General features: G+C 47.5%; 1 protein-coding gene across 1 annotated transcript in view; it reads right to left on the minus strand.

Annotated features, from left to right (window-relative positions):
* The window catches only part of Setbp1 (SET binding protein 1), a 360067-nt gene extending 343043 nt beyond the window's left edge, over window positions 1-17024 (minus strand). The window contains exon 1 of the mRNA NM_053099.3: window positions 15768-17024. The gene's annotated coding sequence lies outside the window, so the exon portion shown is untranslated. The remainder of the gene's footprint in view (window positions 1-15767) is intronic.
* Window positions 17025-17329: the final 305 nt, after the last annotated feature.

Raw genomic sequence — 17329 nt, forward strand, 5'->3', positions numbered from 1 at the left:
CACAGCAGTGTTCCGGTAGTGCTCAGGGAAAACCCACACGGCTAGATGGTGCTCATACTCAGGGGAGTCCTAAACAGTGTCTCCCCCTCCCTTCCACAGCCGAAAGATACAGAGATTTTTCCTGTCTGAAGAATACGCTCCACCTGCCGCCTGGGAACTCTTACTTATTCTGAGCCTGCAGGAAATAATGTCAGCTCTGAAGCTGCACAAACTGAGCCAGGGTGCCAGCGGCCAGTCCCACACTCGGGCTTTCCTCAAGCTCCCAGGTACTGTATGGGCTGGGGTTTGAGAGCCACGTCCTCAGACCTTCCGTTCTGTACACTTTGCTCACCGGTGCCTTGAGCACAGGGTCTTCTTAAGCGGCATTTCCAAGTATCTTCTCTCTCTAAAGCTTCTTAGTCTCTTAATAGTAGGCACCCATTGCATTTGAACCATTCGCCATCCCAGGGCCCAGCACAACCTCAAACACAGAACAGACACTTAAGCAATGTATCGGAATGACTAGATACATGAAAAACGGTGCTTGGCTTCTCAGATCCACCCTCCTCCCTTGCTTGCTTGGCTCCCAGATCCCCATCTACATACTGGCCATTGCCACCCCGACTAATCCTTTCCAAATTTACAATATGGCAGAAACCGACAAAGTCCTTAGCACAGTCAACAGGAGTCAAAAGATATGATTTATGGGTCTCCTTCTGCCTCTTAGGAACTCTCATGAGACACACACACACACACACACACACACACACACACACACACACCAACCTCAGTGACTCAGTGATAATATGGAAGAGTGCTGTCATTCTTATCTCCCTGTTGGGGCCTAGTTTGCATGGACTTGTTGATAGTTAAACACTGCTTCTTATGTTAAAATAAGCTTTTCCAAAGGACACCCACCTCACAGCTTTTAAAGGCAAACAGTAGGAAAGGCAGGCAGGTCCTCACTTCTCATTCTCCTCTGCCTCCGCCCTCAGATCTCCCTAGACTTCGGTGCAAAGTCCCACGGCATCAGGGACTCCTTCCATGTTTGCAGGTAGAAAGTACTAGCCTGACTATATCGTTCTCAGATCACAATCTTTTCCTCAAAACTCTTCAGAATATCTGCTAGCATTTGAAAAAAATAGAAAAATGGAAGTTGGCAAGGTGTTGCCTTTTTTTTTTTCTGCATAGCAAACATGTTTATGGTTTGTTTGGTTTGGTTTTCTCTCCCCTGTAGCCACATAGATCATCTCCAACTCACAGATGCCATTCGCAATTATTCTCCAAGCTATTTCTTTCCATTTAATGATCTTGGCTTCCAGATTCGTATGTTTAGCTTAGGATTCTTCTTTCCAGTCTATTCACTAATATATATCTATTTTCTTTCTCTTTCTTTCCTTGCTTCCTTTCTTCCTTCTCTCCTGTGTGTCATATTTTTCGCCTATGCTCACCTCCTGTGGTTGGGTCCTTCTTGTCAGATTCTAAGAAGACAATGTCTGACTTTGGAAATAGAGGTAGTTTAGTATTCATTCTTTTGTATCTGCTAAAGGTATCCATGGACGTCACAGCAGATTCCCATGAAATTCTGCACACACCAGGAATCCTCTTCCAGCCTCTCCAAGGGAAAGGCAAACTGAGATCAGATGTCTGTCCTCTGATTTGTTCAAGTCTGGACTCTGTTTCTATGCTTCTGGGAGATATAGCATGCCCTTCTTGGCACTTCCTGCATCACTGAGGCCTGGGTTGCTGTTAAGTTTTACCTCAACTTCCCCACTAGACACTAAGAGCTTTGAAGGTAACACTTGAGCCTGCTTCAAGTACCATGCTATCCCCAGTGTCAGCCATAGTCCCTAACACATGCAGAGGGTCCCTGAGTTCTCTATGAAGAGAATGCTGAAGGAATGGCAGTGTCAAAGCACAGCCAGCCAGTCACACTGTGACTTGGAGTGCCCGCAGCTCTGAGTGATGTTTCTTGAAACCGTCCCTACTGCCAAAATTCCTGGAATAAATGGTCCATAACCACTGCAAATGGATCCAGTGACCCAACACATACCTGGCTCTCAATCAGCAGGAGTGAAGATAACCCCAGACCACAGTTTGCTGATGCCACATGTATGTTGGCAGTTCACAGCAAAGGACGAAGCCCCAACCCAGCAGCTTCTTCTTGGTGCTCTACACACCTGGGAGGTACACTCCAAGTCACATTTACTTCCTCGAGGAAGCACCGTTTGCTGTCCTCACACAACACCCCTTCCAGCCAAAACTTCTGAACTCCTTTGACATACATTACTACTCTACAAAAGGCCCTTAGTTCTACTGACTTGAGGGCCTTTCTCGTTTCTACAGATTTAGCTCTAAGGTATCTCAAGAACTGGGTTAAGTTTGACCTCCATATAGGAGACTAGCTGAATTCACTTTTATCTTCAGTCATTGAATACGCTTGCATACAGAGAGAGAGAGAGAGAGAGAGAGAGAGAGAGAGAGAGAGAGAGAGAGAAACAGAGACAGACAGATAGCAGAGGGTCTTCTCAATCCCTTGTATATTTTATCATCAAAACACTTGACAAACTGCTTCAACATTTCAATATTGTCTACCTTATCTACAGGACTGCAGTCTCTCTAATGCAGGAAGAGTGTTTTGAACAGGCCGCTGCACATTTCAGAGCACAGTGAACATAAGGAAAACTTGTCCAATAGGAGGTGTTCCAAAGCCACACTTCTCCTTGAATAGAAGAGTGGACAAAGCGGGAACTGGGGGTCAGAGGCTCAGGCCACTTAGCCGCTTCCCCATTAGGAGCTGTATTCGGTGAGGCATTTTTAAGCCATTCAAGTCTCATTTGAAAAGTGGGTAATAATCCTACCTCAGGGGCTTCTAGAAGAAGTAATTGAAGATTAAATATTAAATGAGATCATAATTACCTGGGATCACCTTAGTAAATGCTCACATTTTTTGTTAAACTTGACTTGGTCCCCTGGAATGTGTCAGCCAAGTTATAAATTGGCTAAGTGTTGCCTTCTCTTCTCAGATGCTGAGAAAAGCCCTGTGGCCCAGGGGTTAGAACCCAGCCTTCTCCACACTCACACATAATAGAAAACACACCCAGCTAGCTGAGATTAACATGCTAACTTGGGCGTTCTGCTGTTGTTTCTTGACGACTTGTCTAGTAGAGGAAATATCACTGGGTTCAATCAGAAAGTTCCCCCATCTTCGGTGAATGGGTAAGGAGAGGCCATGAAGTGAGCCCCTTACCCGCTGCCAGCCTGGCATTGCTACGTACTGAACCCTATATGCTTAGAAACCAGAAGGTCTTAAAAGGTGGGACTGGTGTTTTCCGTTGCTTCATTGGCTCCTGTTCGTTCTCCAGCTCTGGCTAAGTGGGACGAGATGAGCCCAGATGTGAGCCTAGGACCTCAGTTCTTGTGCTCTGGAACTCAATAATGGGACAAATCTGCATCATGGGCTTGGAGTAGGCACACTTTTTACTAAGTTCTGATTTTAGCCACCTTCTCACAATGGCAACAATAGCATGAGTCTTGGGGATTGGTTTCGGGGACCCGTCCTCAAGTTCGCCTGCTCAGTTCCAGGGATAGCAATCCTGCCTGCTGTCACTATTCCTCCATGGGGTTAGGGAAAGGACACTATCACAGTACAAAGGATTGGCTGGGTCCTTATGGTGGTTACCACTTTAATCCACCTGCAGCCTCCGATGCCATAATCCTGTCCTTAGTGTAAACTTTAGACACACAAGAAAAGGACCCGGAAGGTTAGATATCTTCTCAGGGGTTCAAATACATACCGGTGCAGTGAAGAATTAGAGTTTGGTCAACCCCAAGGCACCGGCCACATAGGTGGCAGAGGGTGGCCTTGTTGGACATCAGTGGGAGGAGCGGCCCTTGGGCCTGAGGGTGTTTATACCCCAGTGTAGGGTAATGCCAGGGGGGAAGGCGGGAGTGGGTGGGTGGGTTGGAGAGCACCCTCACAAAGACAGAGGGAGGGGGAATGGGATAGGGGGTTTCCAAAGGGGAGACCGGGAAAGGGAAAAGCATTTGAAATGTAAATAAAGAAAATATCCAATTTTAAAAAGAATGGGAAAAGAAAAGAAAAGAAAAGAAAAAGATTTTGATCAACAACAGACTGCCTGTGTGGTGGTCCCATATTGCTGTTATGTAGCTGAAAAATGTATGACCTAGCAAAAATGTATGACCTAGCAGTAATTTCATCACCTAGCATAAATGTATCACCTAGCAATGATGCCATCATTGTAATATTAGCAGTAGTAGTATCATTATCATTGTTATTATTTTGGATTTTTGAGACAATGTTTCTCTGTGTAGCCCCGGCTTACCTGGAACTCACAGAGATCAGCCTGCTTCTGTCTCCTGAGCACTGGGATTAAAGGCATGCCCCATCACCTGCCCAGCTTCATAGTAATATTATAGTTCACGATATTACTCATACTTTTAATGTGACCCGGCATGAACACACCTACTCCAGTGCCTGTCACACAATTTTACAGCATAAAACATTATATATTTTACATGAAACATAGCGGTGATCGTGAGGGGCTATAGCACTAGTTCACATCTCTTTCTATTCTACACCCTAAGTGACTGCATTCTTTTTGATTATAGAGAGTTTGCTATGAAGCTGTATGCCACAGCAGTCTCAGTCTTCTCACAGATCTATCTCCTGAAGGCAGCCAGAGGCCTCCTTCCATGATGGTTACCTTCTACCACCTAGGTTTATACAAGCCCACACCCTGTTGTTCATACAACTATCAAAACACCTAACAATGCAGTTCTCAGGAACAATGTGCCCCTATAGTTTATTGATGCATATATATGCATATATATTATATGATTACTCTCTTATATTATGATCTATTGAAAATACAAAGACAAACCAGCTTTTTATCAAATGCCCATACTTGCTTCTACCCAGAGGACCCCTTCTCCTGACTCGCCACATCCCATCACATCTTCAGTACCGGATTTCTCGTCTACTCATCTCATTCACTACACAGATTCTTACAGAGGGAAGAAAGAACACACACACACAATTGTGTCAGAAGAGATTGATGGCGGGAGACCTGCTAGAGATGACTGTGATCACAGTGTTTCCTACGCACGCAGGGAATGGGGACCCACAGTGTGAAGATGCTCCTTGAAGCCCGTGAGTGTGGCGTCTTATTTAGCTATACATTTTAATGGGATCTAATCCAGACATGTGGCCCCTATACACATATGAAAACTAAAGTTCAGGGATTGCTGAAATCACAATCCTTATGGACCCAAATGTTCTTTAACTTATAATATCGCCAAACTCCCAAGAGTCAGCATTAATAATCACCTGCCCTCCAGACATCCACCAGTCACATGGAAAATGGGAATGAAAAGGGCATTTCTTTTCCTTCTGTAAGAATGATGAGAGCCAACCAAATGAGAGAACAGAGATGATGGGTTCCTTGATCTCTCTAGAAAGTCCTTCTCCTGTTGACCAGAATGTGGGCCTAGGACAAATACGTCATCCCTTCAACCATCTGGTTCGGCAGTTCCTTTCTGCACTGTCATTTGTACAAAAGCGTAGCTGACACAACTAATACTTCTGCAGGAAAGAAAATGCTAGGCTTACCACAGAGCTGAACAAATGTTCCCTCCATTTCCCTTCTTTTGCCACAGTTCTCCGAGTATGAGTATCCTGCCTGCCATTTAAACATCACACTGTTACTGAAACTAGTGTGTCCTTCTCCGGTTGTGCATTAAACACCTAAAGAGAACATTCAATGTCACGGAGTCGGGTATTTTGTGCCAGAGAAGGGCCAGTCCTCAATCCAAATGTTAATATATTGGGTTGTTGTTTGTCCTAAAGACTCTTCTTTTGAACGTCAGACTGCAACGGCTGGTGATGGGTAGAACCTAGTAGAGGGCAGCATGGACGGAGATCAAAGGCCTTCCAAGCTATGCTGCACTCATGGGCATTTCTGAGTTGCGCACCCTACTTCCATTCAAGCCTGCCCTCCTAGCATTTGGGAAACTGATCTTGGCTCCTCAGATCAGCTGCAAGCATCTAAAGCCTTGAGCCTGCCTATGGCTTCTGCCTTGGCGTCTCCTCTTGCTGAGTGCTGTGTTGAGCCAATCTTTCTCTCCCTCGTCCATTCCCACATGGATGATCCTCTTAGACTCTGCACTGACCCAACTGAGACCATCCCTTTGTTCTGGGTGACACTCAAGTGGCACACACTCTTTGAAGCTTTCTGAGCTCTACCTTGGTAGTGGTCCTTGGACTCGTCCTGCACACACTTTAATCCTCAATCTGACAGCTTTCTATAGCACATGATATATTTATTTATTTCCTCAAGGTAATTTTAAATCCATGTGTCACCTCAGCTCACTCCTGTCACTTCATCAAAGATCCTCTGCCTCTAAGAAAGTCCTCTAACAAACACATCCCTCTTGAGGCCTTCCCCGACTATACCTTAGCATGGATCATCCAAGTAGCAAAACTCTACTTTGGAAAATGTTTCTTAGTTTGAGAATGATAATTTCCACTTTAGTTAGACCTGTCTCCCAAATACACCATCCTTTCACCAAGGGCAAATTACCTCTCACAGCAGACCTTTCCATCCAAGGGTACCAGGAAGAAAGCCCCATACAAGCTTAAAAAAAATCTATGGCCAAAAACATCTTAAAAGAGTTCTTAATGTAATGAGCCGAGAGATGATCCATGGTATTTTCATGTTAAAGCATCCTTTCTGGCCACCTGCGTTATGCTTTTAGGGGGGAAAAAAGGTCATCTTGCTTAAGCAACTACAGGTCATAGGCACAGCCAGGAACAACCTCATAGAATCTGACACCCAAGATTTCTTATTCTGCTCCAAGAATATGATTCCTGTCTTAGCTGGGGTTTCCATTGCTGTGAAAAGACACCAAGTTGACCAAGGCAACTCTTCTACAGGATAACATCTAATTGGGGCTAGCTTATGGGTTCAGAGGCTCAGCCCATCATCATCAAGGCAGGAACATGTCAGTATCCAGGCAGGCATGGTGCTGGAGAAGGAGCAGAGAGCTCTACGTCTTGTTCAAAGATGATCAGGAGAAGACTGTCTTCCTAGCAGCTGGGAACAAAGTCTCAAAGCCCACTGCCACAGTGACACACTTCTTCAAACAAGGCCACTCCTCCTAAAAGTGCCACTCCCTGGGCCAAGCATATTCAAACTATCACAATGCCCTACAAGCTCCAACAAGCATTCCTAAGCTACTGTGTTGGATCCTTCACATTCAACTGAAATCAGCTCTGTATCTCCCCAAGTCCCAAGGAACCGCAAGCATCCCCTTTCCACTAACAGACTGAATCGCTGGCACACAGAGATAACAATAAAATAATAAGAATAAAACTTTTTACACAATTCGCTTGCTACTTTTTTTCCCTCCCAGGTTCCCCCCAAAGTATTTAGAAGTTCCTGGTGTTAGAAACCATAGCCTATCCATTGCTTCTGTTCGCTTTTCTTTCTAAGCATTTATCAGTTTTGCTAACAGATAATCCAGAAAAACTCATGAGCCTTTAAACAGTGCCTTAAGACAAAGATTCATTTCCCTGATCCCACCCAAATCCAACAGTGCAGAAAAATGTGGCTTTGGGTTTCTTCTGACCCCACAGCACATACAAAGCAACCCCGTTGCTATTTTAAAAAGCAAAACAAACAAAGCCAAATAATAATAATAATAATAATAATAATAATAATAAAACAAAAAACACAAACTTCCAGGGGCAGAGCAGGCAAGCGCTGTGGGGATGGAGTGACAACCCAGAAATAGACAGGCTGCCCAAGCTTTCAAGCTCCTAAGGAGATGCGTCCGTGTAAATGAGGCACCTTCAACAGAGATCCCAGATGCCTACAGGGCACAGGAGGCACAAGCCAAGTCCTCCACAGAGGATGACTTTGAACTTTTCAGAGTTGACTTTGTACCATCCCCTTTGTGTCAAAGTTATTTCACCAAAGAAGCCACGGCATCAAAAGCAGCGCGGGGCCAATTTAACCCTTTGTTTCCTTCCACGTTCCTTTTTGCGGTGTTGCTTCATACTTCCCTTCCCTTCCCCGGACCCCTCCCTCTTTCCTGCAAGCTTGTTCTTCTGCTCTAATTGGGGAGATTCTGATTTAATTTACCCCAGGGCACCAACTTCCCCTTCTCTAACTCTTTCAACCACATCCAACACTGAGCTAAGTGCCTTAGTCCTCAAGGGGGTTGCTTTGGACAGTCTTCACGGTGTCATTAAGTGAGTTTGAGGAGCACTACACTTTAAAGGAAACGTTTTTAGATCTCTTAGACACATCTAGCTCCAGAGTCCCAGAATTTCAGACAGGACTGCCTGTATCAGTCTTAAGCTCCCCCCCCCCTCCCGTCCTATAGTAAAGCTAAGAATGGCAGTGAGACTTGATCCCTACCCATGTTAATGGGTGGCCAGCACAGCCTGAAGTCTACAATGCCAAAAACTGAAAATTCCCTTCAATGCAGCTTTCTGCATCTCCTGTTTCCCTGTGTAGTCAGGCCTTCTCGGTTACTAATGAGCAGAGAAGCAGACCAGCTGAAGAGGATGGAATGGTTAAGTGGCAAGAGGACTATGGGAAATGGATCGCACGACTGACAATTTCAGAGAACAACCAAGAGCTACAAGGGATAGAACGGTGAGGACAGTCTAGTGGGCACTTAATAAGCATTTGATTACTGGATGGATGAGTGGAGCCACTGCCTGGAAAGACACCCATGTGGTAAAATACTACTCATTACCTCTTGGGCATTGAGGGAGAAGCTAAGATTGGGTGATTTCCGACAGCCAAAACTATAAAAAGCTATTAGCATAACTAGTCATTACTCACTCCAAGAGGTCCTCCTATGTTGCTTCACTTTGCAACCATTTGGTATACTTTAAAAACATTTACTCTTCATCGTCTAACTCTGCATAAATTGTGGGATGTATTTGTGCTGCAGAAGTCAATCCTAAATAGGTACAGGGCTTTGAGGGGCAAGCTTGCACCTTTCCTGGGTAGGTCTATAGTTAAGGGAAGGCAGGGCAAGAAGCATCAGAGTGGCATGGCTGGATGCCAAGTGCACAACACAGACCTGAAGTCCTCTGGCAACTGGGAAGATTCAGCCTGAGCTGCTTGGGGTAAGCAGTGTGACCTCCCTGAGGAACAACAGTGGTACCAGCTCTTCTAACAGGTAGACGCTCTGGCTAACCAGTCCGGCCACCTTCCCGATTGGATCTGGCAATGGAGTGAGGGAAGGTGTTAAGGGGGACGTGGCGGGGGGGGGGGGGGGGCGGGGGGGGGAGCACAGTGCTCAGTGTTATCAAGGACACCAATCTGAAGTGGGTAGAAGCCCTGTGTCCTGCTATAAGTGGGGTTTACTGGGAAAACAAAACTGTATGCTGAACACTAAGGAAAAGCCTGCTCATCCAGGACAATGAGCACCAGGTGTGATGGGGGAGAAGGAGAAAAGGAACAGAGACGACTCCAGGAGCCAAGAGAATAAGAACATTCCAGACTCTCTACAAAGTTTCCTGGATCAGCTAGGGAAGAGAAACTTCTGCTATCAGCACTTTTCTTTAGAGAGATTAGAAGTTCTGTCTTGGGTGGGACTTCTCAAGCCCATGGGACCCTGACAGAGACCATCTCTTTACCCATTGGATCTCGTCCCTGCAGCTGGAATCCCTTGCTTTTTCTGCTAATTCTTTATTGCAAGAGAATCCAACTGGACTGGCCACCACGTGAGACTCTGAGGCAAACACAGCTTTGGCTCAACGTACATCTAATCATGTAACACGAACATGGTTGAGTTGAGCTCACCTGATCCATCAGTTGATATGTATGTACTGGTAAGTTTGTTGAACTACTAGACACAAGAGCTTTGTGGTATTCCTTATAAAGTGGGCTGTGGCAATGATAATCCCAAAATCAGTTTCCAAGAGGCAGCACAGAAAATCTCCAAGAGTTTAGGGACAGAAATTATCTGGCAAAATTGCCTAGAGTGATTTAACTCTTACAACCTCTAGGACACGGGGACAGAAACATCTTTACCCCTGCTTCCTTGGCTAGGGTACTGAGACCCAAAGAGGCTATGAAAGTTACAGGGTCATTTAGCCAGGAAGTAATGACTACCAATCCAGAACAGATCTTGCTATATCAGTTTTGATGCTGATCATATTGACACAGCCCCAGGTCAACCACTAACTTGTATCATTTCAGGCAAGCCTTATCTTCTGAGTAGGGATAAATATTTCTTTGGTTTCCTGTGCAAGAAGGTCTGAGGGGGTGGATATGATACAAAGATATTTTTGAAATGAACATACTTCTATGCATGTGAAAAGAAACCTTTGTGGTGGAAGAAGTCATGTTAGGTCAAGATGATTATCTGAACAAAAGTCCCAACCTTACCCTCTCTCTTGTCTCACTATTTGGGAAGGCTGGGCTCTTGCCCAGCTGAGAGTCAACTCAGCAGCTCTGTTTGTGTCTTACATGGATGGGCTTTGTATCATAACCTACTATAGTCCACCACAGTTCTAGGAAGGGGACAGCTACTTTCTCCTAAGGCAGTGGTCAAGCCCTCAGGAGTCACATATCAGATAGCCTGCACATCAGGCATTTACATTACAATTAAAAACACTAACAAAGTTACAGTTATGAAATAGCAATGAAGTCATTGTATGGTCGGGGGTCACCACAGCAGGAAGGACTGTCTTAAAGGGGTCACAACATTAAGAAGGTTGAGAACCACTGTAAGCGAACCAGTGGGCTTCAGGGCTGGTCATAGTCTTCCCTTGACACTAGCATCACTTGCACTGAGCAGTAAGTTAGCAGTTGCTAGCCTCTAAACCAAAGACTCTTAAAAATACTTCCTTGGCCTTAGACCACCTCCTTCAATAGGGTAGAAACTCCAAACAGGGATATATCAGGCAAGCTGCTCTGCCTGAATCTATGAAATGCATAACTGAAAAGTTGAACAAATCATCACATTTATTCCATCCTGACTTGATGTGTCTAAAAAGAACATAGAAATCTACTAGGAGACGTACATGAAAATGGAAGTGGAAACTTGCAATGATAACGCAGGTAAGAATCAGTTTCCTGGCTTCCTCTGCTTCCTTCTTAGTATTTACCAAGGATTAGGCTAGCCTTCACCTTCACTAAGAGTACACAGAATATCACGGATGGTGGCACAGGCCTTCAATCCACAAATTTGGGATGCAGAAGCAAGTGAGTGTCTATGAGTTCAAGACCAGCCTGGCCAACATAGTGAGTTCCAGGCCAGCTATGATTTCACAGTGATACCCCAGGTATTGTGAAAATAATTAATAATAATAATAATAATAATAATAATAGCAACAACACAACAAAAGAAAAGTACTCAAAGTACTCAGAAAATAAGAGCTTTGCCCCAACACACACACACACACACACACACACACACACACACACAGAGAGAGAGAGAGAGAGAGAGAGAGAGAGAGAGAGAGAACATGAACACAACTTATATGGTACTAGTACTCCGTACTCAATTCTGGAACAACCATTTAGGAAAAGTTTGGATGTAAATGCCCATCAAAGGTCCATGTATTAAAAGCTCGGCCTCTCAAATAACATTACTGTGCATTAGAAAGCTTAAGGTGTGGGACATAGTCTGAGGTCTTCAGTTCACTGGGGGGGGGGGGGGGCGCACGGGCCCAGTTTTTCTGGGATCCCAGCCCCTTCATTTAGTTATTCTTGTCCCACCATGTTTTGGTTGGGGGTTGGCTTTTGCCAGGATGCGCAGCCTCACCAGAAGCCCAAAGCATCAACACCAACGGAGCGGGAACTGTCACTTCTTAAAAAGTGTCCCTTCCTCACCGGAACCTGGCAAATGGGCAAAGTGGTTTTCAGTGAGGACTTTCCAAGGGTGTCTCCTTTGATACAATGTTGTGAGCCTTCCAGATGTTTCCTTGCCCCATCTGTGTAAGATTCTTTCATACCACCCGTCTCTCAACAAACCCTATCACACCCAATATTAAGCTCTGTGATTCCTTACAGAAAGCTAATGTGTTAATGATAATGTACCCTGTTCTTCTGGCATGAGTAAAACTGAAACAACTTGAAATGCCATCAGAAAAAAAAATTATTTCTCATCCCTGAGCATCACAGAAAACAGAATTTCATTGGCTGGGTCTGTCTTCAATAGCTTTCTGGTTTTAATTAAAGCTTCAAGTCTCTAAGGAAGAAACTGGCATTCTGGGAGGCTAAGGAAAGCCCAGCCAAGTTTTACTGTCTCCACAGGACCCCAGAAAGGATGCTGTACACATCTAAGTGTATTCTGCTATTCTCTTTGCAGGCACCGCAGAAGCTTCCTGGCAGAGATTGTGGTGTGTCTGAAAACAAGGACCACTTTGCAAGAATGCCCCTCTCGTAGGTGCACAGTTTTGCTCCACAGAAGTATTGATCCAGGCCCCTAATGGAATTCGAACTTAAGATAACAGCAGAAAAAGAATGGGAAATCCAGAGGAGAGTGCTCACCTATTTATTTCTTTAGCAATGTCTTTCTCCTACCTCTCCCCATCGGCCATTTTAGCTAAGTTCTATAATAACCCAAAGCTCCCCTTTCCCCCACCCCCCTCCTTCACAAGGATCAGGCTACTTTTCAAAGTAGCCCCCTGTGAGGAAAGGCAGTTTGGGACCAGATGCCCTCCTGGCAGCAGGGGCTGCTTGCTTCCCTTGGGGATACCTCCAGGCTTCCCAAGGGACACCTAGCACTAAGCCTCAGGCAAGGCCTTCCTACATAGCATTCTGATGTTAAGATGAAAAAGATCAGATTACAGCCCTGCGCTTGTCCGGCTCCTCATAAGCATTTAAGGCAGTTATTTCCTTCCCAGCTCCAAGTGGCCCCCTCCCTAAGCAACACCACTGCCTGGGATGCCCCTTTCTGTTCCCTTCCAGCCAGCCCTCCCCCCTCCTCCACTTTGTTTATTCCAGTGACACATCTATTTTCCTGCTCAGAGAGACAAGTCCCTTTCCCTCTGTCTCCTGACTGCCTGTGATCCCCACCTCCTCCCCCAGCTCAGCTCAGGTTACTAAAGTGGCAGCAGCTTGCACTGCCCGGCCCCAACTGCAGTTCAACTTCCTCAAACTGACTTCTCTCTCTCTCTCTCTCTCTCTCTCTCTCTCTCTCCTTTCTTTTTTCTTTTTTCTTTCTTTCTTTCTTTCTTTCTTTCTTTCTTTCTTTCTTTCTTTCTTTCTCTTTGTTTCAAAGAGGAAAAGGATTATGTGCCAAGCAACACCCTAAGTATCTAGCCTCAGTATTTTCTGGGACATTTCCTGGAGCTACATTTGCCCTCTCACTCTTTTCTAATTAGTCTGGAACAAACACACTCCTCTCTCTCTCTCTCTCTCTCTCTCTCTCTCTCTCTCTCTCTCTCTCTCTCTCTCTCTCCATCCCTTTTCTGGTAGCCAGCAATGAGATGAAAACAACAGGCTAGAAACACTGTGCCTTCCATGTGGCTCTGAAACCTGGAAATCCCACCCGGAGCAAAGAGATCAACCTCCTTCCAGGAGTATAAGGGCAGTGGAAGAAAGTCCCAGAAGTCAAGAGAAGAGGGAGGCAGGATGGTAAACTGGCTGCATCTTAAAGACTGTAAACTCTCTCCTCCCCCTGGCCAACTGGCACTGCCTTCTCTTGCCAGCCAGGCTGCATCTAACTAGGAAGAGTACAGGAAACTTTTGCCTGGGTGCCCAGGTCTGCAGATGTGGCCACAGAGCACTCTTGCACTCCTAGTCCCTCTTCACCCACAGCACAAGCAAGCAGGGTTTTCAAAACTCACTGAGTATGAATGAAACACGTGAGGTTTATCTGCAGGCCCTAGCAGAGCATGAGGGATGAGCTCAAACTACCAGAGTTTTGGTGATAGTTCCTTTATGAAATCACTTTTAGAGCAAATCTTCAGGTGGGGGGCGTTAAAAAAAAAAGGAAAATGAAAGAAAGAGGAAAGGAAAGCAGTATTTTGTATTATTTTTGTTTGTTTGTTTGTTTTTTAGAAAGTAAAAACAGTATTTCCATGAAGACCATGGACTCGAACCAAACTTCTACAGGAAAGGTGTGGATGTTTGTGTTCAGGAAGATGAGGGGCAGGGAAGGAACTGCAGATTCTTTAGAATTCTAGAATCATTCCCTCTTAGTGGAGCATTTCTGAAGGAATAAGGACACTAAAGACACAAAAACACACACACACACACACACACACACACACACGCTGCCGTGGTAGTGTCAGAAGTCAACCATGAGATTATCAGGAGAGTTAATTTGAAACGGAAACAAATCGGAAATCCTTCCTCCACAGTCCTTTCAGGCAGATATATACATGCTGAGAATCCCACAAAGACACATAAAGAATAAATGCAGCATCAGAGGGGAGTAGCTACTGGTCCCCACACTCCCAGCATCTCTAGCCTCATCCCCTACTTCTAATGGAACAACTTTCCTGATCTACAAGAAAATACTCTAGTCGAGTCCAATTTCAGAGCTGTAGTAGCTGGTGCGGATCTAGGAGGGGGGAGAAGGGAGAGTGTGCGGAGTAGAAGACAGCATTTCGACAGTAACTTTTTTTTTCTTTAGGAGCAGCATGCTCTACTGATCGGAAATTGCAATTACCCAACAATGCTTCCATCGCAGACACCAAATGCAGCGTCCGTCCCCGTTATCACCGTCTTGCTACAGATCTGCCCACTCCAATTTACCTGACTTGGATCCTCGGGAACTTCTCAGACAGTATTTTGGTCAAAGAGATAATGGTTCGAAAGACAAAAACAATAAATCCATACTGAAGGGCTTCCTTTCCGGAGTGATTTCCCACTGGAAACCACCGAAAGGGAAGCCTGCCGTTAATTCCCAAGCCCTCTGCTCCTGTACAAACGCACACAATGCGTGCTTTCAAAGGGGCATTCTATGCATTTAAGGGAATTCCTGCCTTTTCACAATCCCCAGCCCAGAGAGCACAAGAAAGAGACTCAAATCCACTGATTAAGGCTTTTGGTTTTTTCGGGTTTTTGTTTTTTGATTTTTGGTTTTTGGTTTTTTTTTTTTTTTTAAGAGAAAAACTAACACACAGCCAAAACGCAAGCACACACCAACCTTCCTTGGCTGGACCACTTCTCTCTGTTCTTCTATTAACGACACGTTAGATTCTGATACATTTAACACCCCCCTCCCAATCCAACTAGGTTACAATGTAGCTCTCTAGCTCCACTTAACCTGCAAGTTACAAAGAGAGGGGAAAAAAAAATATCCTGCCGCCTCCCCACCCCTTTCCCTACCCCCTCCCTTTCCCCAGTCCACTTCACCAAAGCCAAACCCGCCAGCCCAGGCAGCCGGCAGCAGGACCAAGGGAGTGTGCAGAAGGAGGGGGTGGGGAGGGGATCAGATTAGCCGAAACTCAATAAGCTCCCAACCCTCCAAGACCCATGCTACCACCATCACCGCCACCAACGGGCTACTCCAGTTAAGCCAGCACCACTGTCGACCCACCAGCCGGTGGAATCGCGCCCATCCCCGCGCAGCTTCGCGGGGACCTGCATCCCGCCCCCTTGGCCCGGTCCCCCCACCAACCCCCCCCCCCATCCAGCCCAGTGCAAAGTCAAAGCCCCGGCAAGGCGACGTGAACTTTTGCATGCATGGCACACACCGCCCCCGGGCCCGGGCGCGCTGGGCCCGCGGCACGGCGGGAGGCTAGACGCCCCGGCTCCCGCGCCAAGGTCGCCGCGCTCGCTCACCCATGTCCCGGCGGCTCCGGCTCCGCTGGCCCGGGCGCTCGCTCAGATTCCGCCTCCGGTCGCTCGTCCGAGCCCCCAAAGGTGCTGCTGCGGCAACTCCATAGCGACGAGCATCTGTCAAACGGCGACGCGCGGGGCGGGCCGCCCTCGCTCGGGGGGCGCCGGGGCCCCCGGGCGCGCAGGCGGCGGCGAGCGCCCCGGCCAGCCCCGCGCTTCCCGCCCGCCGCGGCCGCCTCCGCCGCGCCACCGATTTACGGAGAGAGATATCAAGGGGGAAAATGGCGTCTCCGGAGCCCGAGGAGTCCTGGAGTAATCACATTCACACACACGCCCGCACGCACACACACTCGCACACACTCGCACACAGGCGCGCGGCGAGCCCGGCTAATTTTAGCAGGAACCAAATATAATACACATATATGTACATATACATAAATATGCATATGTACATATATATTATTTAGATTTCCCCCATCTCTCCGCTCAATGCTATTTTTTCCCTTTTCTCCAAAAGATGGATTGGAGGGTTACAAAATGTTGCCCGGCTGGGCTCGCTGGAGGCGGCGCGCCGAGGGCTGGGGCGCTTTTGCTGAGCTGTGCAGTTCGGTCCCCGGCGCCCGCCGGCCCTGCCGCCGCTGGTCCGCCCGCGGTCGCTACTGCTGCCGCCGCCGCCGCCGCCTCTGCTCTATGGCCGCGCCCGCCCCGCGCCCCCTCCGCGTCCCCTCGCCGCCCGCCCGCGTCCCCGGCGAGCGCTGGAGTGGGGTCGGGCCCGTGTGCCTGCCTCCCGCGCCCTCTCCCGAGTCCCGGAGTCCTACTGAAAGGAAGGGGGAGGGCGTGCGCGGGGGAGGGGGAGGATTGAAGCGGCCGCGCGGCGGAGCCGACGGGGACTGCCACCCCGCGATCTCCCTCAGAGGGGGTGCGGGAGCCCACACTGCTCGCCCCGCGAGCCCGGGCCGCTCCCCAGCCGAAGCCCAGGGAGGCGCAGCCGGCGAGCGGCCGACGACCTCTCTCTCCCTCGACCGCCCCCCTGGGTGAATTTCGATCAATTGGAGGGAGCGGGGCTCTTGCCGGAGGGGAAAGGAGAACAGTTCGGGGACGCGGATCGGGGACCCCTCGCCTCCCCCGAGCCCCTCCCGCTCCCCAGTGTCCTCGCGGCCCAGTAGCTCCAGCGAGTCGGATTCTGCCGCGGAGACTGTGCGGCCGCGGGGACCGCCGCGGGCTGGGCGCCGGTTCCCGGGCTCAACACTGCCACTATCTGACACAACAGGAGCAGTGTTGGGGGGAGCTAGCTGCGTGCAGAGACGCGAGATGTGATAGGCTCTTCTAAATGGGTGCTCTCTCTTTTTTTTTTTTTTTAAACCTGGTAATTACATTTCACTTCCAGAGATTTATATTTTTTTGTTAAGCTACTTGTTTGCATTCAAATGTTCATGAGCACTCCTCTTTATTCCGTAGAACCGGACCCTTGATGAAGGCAAGGATCAGACGAGAAGACAAAAATGCACATTGACATACAGTTAGTTCCCTTTACAGGGTGGCAGAAATGAACAAGATGAAAGCAA

Source organism: Mus musculus, chromosome 18 (assembly GCF_000001635.26).
Source record: "Mus musculus strain C57BL/6J chromosome 18, GRCm38.p6 C57BL/6J".
NCBI lineage: Eukaryota > Metazoa > Chordata > Mammalia > Rodentia > Muridae > Mus > Mus musculus.